Below are 4,460 nucleotides of genomic sequence, written 5' to 3'. Positions count from 1 at the left end.
ATATATATAGATATATATAATCTATAGATATCTATAGATATATATATAATTTATTATTTTACTTTATTCACACTCTGGCCAAAACCAAGCACTGTCTCACCATCCTCAAACACAGACTTATGCTTCGATCCTCTGTTCTACACCGTACTGGTTGGACCAAGACCAGGTGTCCTTCGATCTTCCATGGGTAATTTCTATGGCTGAATGGGCACAAATTTCCACAGACACACTTCAACATCTTGTGGAAAGCCGTCCTAGAAGAGTGGAGGCTATTCTAGCCACAAGGAGGGGCCAACGCCATATTAATGGCCATGGTTTAAAATGGGATGTCCAACAAACCCATTGGTGTGAAGATCAGGTGTCCACAAACCTCTAACCATGTAATGTAGCTTTAAAGTGACACTAAACTCAGGAGTTGAATCTTTACAATACATTCAAGTCCCTTAACGATGAACAATATATCTTATTTTTTGGATCACTCGTCTGTAGTTCCTCAAATCATCTCTGAATTGGTGCGGACACTGTCCTTCCTTCTGGAGGGGGGCTACTTTTGTTCCCCATGGTCCCTGTGTGTGTTGTATTGTAGTCACCGCTCCAAGCTCACTCCCGGGATGGACTACAATCTCACAATTAGTTAGCCAACTTGTATTGAGATTGTAGTCTATCACGGGAGTGAGCTTGGAGTGGTAACTACTTTACAACACACAGGGATCATGGGGAACAAAAGTAGCAAAAGTAGTCACCCTCCAGAAGGAAGGACGGTGGCGGCACCAATTCAGAGATGATTGGAGGATCTACAGTCGAGTGATACACAAATAAGATACATTGTTGTTAATAGTTAAGGTACCTGAATGTATTTTTAAGATTTAACTCCCGAGTTTGTCTGTTAATTAACTGGGTCAATTTAATTAGTTCACTTTTATATAGTTTGCGACAGGTCTGCAATAAAAAACATTGACGCATAGTCAAAATTCTTACCTTTCACCAGTTTGACAGTTGCAGTCAAGTGCAGTCAGGTAACCCCTATGTTGACTAACCCATAGATGTACACAGTGGCCATCAACAACTAAGGCACCAATATTGCATGCTTCAATGCGCGGATTGAGCAGACCTTATTGCATAATCACGAGGCTTACTATTCCGTAGTGCAGTGCAAGAGCAGAGTGCAGGAGAACAACAAAGAACCGAACCAGAATCGGCATGGTTTTGGTGCCATCACCCTCGTTGGTAGACTACTCTTTAGTGCAAACTACGGAACCGAAATGGGGCAATAACCTCTGCTAGATCGGCAGGGGGAAGCATTTTGTGTTACATGAATAGACGGCTCTGCTGTACTTGGAGCTGGAGGCAGCTGGCACAAATACCGCGGAGACGTCTCCACATCAACAAGTATAAAAAATAAAACATGCACAGTGAAACAACAAGCAAGGAACAAGGACCGGCGGCATGCACATGGAATTAGCACCACACATGCACATGGTGAAGGTTTCCTAGTAACATCCAGCGGACACTGGCTTTTTTTTGGGGGGGGGGGATTTATTACATTATTATACCTACACAGAAATGAGAATACAATGCGGGATCATTAGACTCACTCCACCTTAAATGTATTTGGAAAACTTTAGAGCTTCTTTATGATCAGAGGCCATTGAAAGCAAGCAGAGCAGCAGGAGGTGCGCAAAGGAGACCTTGCCACCAGACATAAAACAGTGATGTTGCCCTCTGCAGGCTGTTCATCTCCCCACCCAGGTCTTAGCAACCTGGGATGCTCTGGCCGGAGCACAATTCAGCTCCTGGCAACCAGTGACATCACTGGTTACCAGGAGCTGGGTGGGATGCTGGCCAGAGCGTCCCAGGTTGCCAAGAGCTGGGCGTGTAGTTGTGGATGGCCTTTAGCAACCTGGGACACTCTGGCCAGAAAAGGGGCAGCAGGCACCCTCCCACGTGACCCAAAGAGATGTTGCCTGAGGCAATAGCCTCAGGCTACCTCATTAAAGTGATGGACCTGTACTTTATCATCTTAGTACTAACGTTCCATTTAAAAGCTTCAACAACATCTAATGCGGTTATAAATATTTGCTCTGCATAAAAAATGAAAGCATTCTCCACTTTAAGGGGGGCAGCAAAAACCAAAAGACCAGTCTTTAAACTCACAGGCCAATGATATCTACGGAGAGGCGCTCCGCTTCATGCGCACCCGCTATAGCGACAGGCTGCATTCTAACACTGGCCAGCTTGCAAATTCTGGCCTATAGGGCACCATCAGTTAGAAGGGGAAACAGCCAGACACTGTGCAAAGTTCTGCTACAAATTAACAATTTAGCTTCCTCTCTAAAGTAGACCATTACAGGTTGCCACGATTTAGGGCTCATGCACACAGCCGCACGATGGCCGTACAGCGCACATCAGTGTGTATATCTCTGGGCTGGGAGAGTCAAGTGCACCATATAGCCGATAAATGACAGGCTGGCTGGAGCCGAGGCTCTACAAATACATACACGAATGACAGTGAAAGCTTCCATATGGGGCTGTAGTATCCCCAAGTGCAGACCACCTGTTTTCAAGGACATTCCTACAGGCCGTATGGAAGCTTACGCTGTAATTTGCATATATACCCAGTCACCTGGAAGTGTGCTGTATGGCCATCTTGTGGCTGTGGCATGACATCTTAGGCCCCTTTCACACTATTCGGCCAGGAGGGGATCCATACACCGATCCCCTCCTGATCAGAGCATTAGGGATCGTATGTCACTGCTGTGACATCCGTGTCTGTCCACTTTTTTTTCCCCTCTTTCTTGCGATGGAGGAAAAAACTCTAAATGACCGGACCCCATGCCAGTCTATGGGGAATCGAATTGAAACGGACAGATTACCCCCGATCTGGCACGATCAGGTCCAGCAAATGCAACGCTGTTCCATTTTATTTTTCCGAACCTGACCAGAGCCAGGGGCCACCGGATGTAAATGGACACCCGTCCATTTAGATTCAGCTGCCCATAGACTGACATTGGGCATCCAATCCGGTCCATCTGAAAAACTGACTGGCGGACCCCATCGGACCACTCATCTAAAAAGGGGCCTTACTGTACTTTGTACGTTGCTTTTATTTGAGCGTTTAACAAACCTGCATAACATGGCTGATTTCTACTTATGTGAATACAAGGTATCAAATGTAGCCAGGGTCCGCTGGGGAAAAGGGAACAAAAAGGGCAAAATGTTAGTAAGTTGTTTTCTTCCACAGAGGTGTCACTTTATAGAATAACCAAAGAGATTGCTCAACACTCTGTGTTCTGTTGGGACTTTACACGCTAATTTCATATAGAGCACTAAGCCCTCGTTCACACCTAGGCGTATTGCATATGCGCGACCGTCGCGCGTTTTTTTAACCGCGATTCGCGGTAAAAAAGTTGCGCGTTTCCGAAGGCTACTTGGCTGTATCCCAATGGAAACGCGCAAACAAAAACGGGCCAAAGTAGTACCTGTACCTTTTCAGGGTGGGCCGTTGTAGCGCGTTAGGGACGGGCGGAAATACGCCAAGGTGGGAACGAGACCATTGAATACAATGGGATTTATATTTTTGAGCGTTTTGTAGAGCGTTCGTCGAGCGTAGAACGCGCTACAAAACGGTCAGGTGTGAACGAGGGCTTAGTGTCTTGGAGCTTTTTACAGCTGAAGTCTATTCTGCTTGTATGTTGCCTTCCCTGATTCCTCCCTCCATCGAGATAATGAGGTTTTCAAATAAAACCTGTTTTCATTACATACCTTATTTTGGACCTAGTGACCTCATCACTGGGTCTCTGTGCTTCTCTATCTCTACACAATGCAAGCATGGCTGGGGCTGGCAGAATGCTGCACAGAGCTTCCTGAAACCATCACATCACCATCCCTCAGCACTCCTTTCAAGAGCCCTCGGCCCTGATTGAGTAGGCCGGCTCTTGGGAGGAGTTATGCAAATATCAAAATGCCTTGATGGGTGGATATCAGTCTAGAGGAGTGGGTGTTCCTAGGCAGGCTACTTAGGTAACACCCACGTGTGATGCCAAGCCTCCAGAACTGAAATCCAAAGATCAAAAGGGTCAGGCTGGGGACAGGCTCCAGCTAGGACCTGAGGCGGGCTCTATCTGACTTGCTGCAGCTTCTACTGCACATTATGAGAAGCTCCCAGTGTGCAGTGATATCAGAGGAAGCAATTTCAGTCCAGGACAGCAGCCGGTACAACTGTACAAGACTGCAGGGGAGTCAGATTTAACTCTGACACATGATCAAAAACCATATTAAAACAATCTTATTTGGTTGGAGTCCATCTTGAATATATACTAAATATCCCTTCTCCTGTCTCTAGTCATTGACTGATGCATTGTGGGTAGTCATCCGCTATCCAGGACCTAGATGGAGAATTACACGCCTAACCTACAAGTCCTGATTTGGGCTTCTCTGGTCTCTCACCACCCCCCCCCCCA

At 46.3% G+C, this 4,460-nt stretch overlaps 1 protein-coding gene across 1 annotated transcript in view; it reads right to left on the bottom strand.

Moving 5' to 3' along the window:
* BIN1 (bridging integrator 1) overlaps positions 1-4,460 on the bottom strand; it is a 104,231-nt gene that overhangs the window by 14,597 nt on the left and 85,174 nt on the right. The window lies entirely within an intron of this gene.

This window comes from Nanorana parkeri, unplaced genomic scaffold (genome assembly GCF_000935625.1).
Source record: "Nanorana parkeri isolate BGI_ZX_2015 unplaced genomic scaffold, ASM93562v1 scaffold159, whole genome shotgun sequence".
Taxonomy (NCBI): Eukaryota; Metazoa; Chordata; class Amphibia; order Anura; family Dicroglossidae; genus Nanorana; species Nanorana parkeri.
This window is presented reverse-complemented; position numbering and strand designations above follow the sequence as displayed.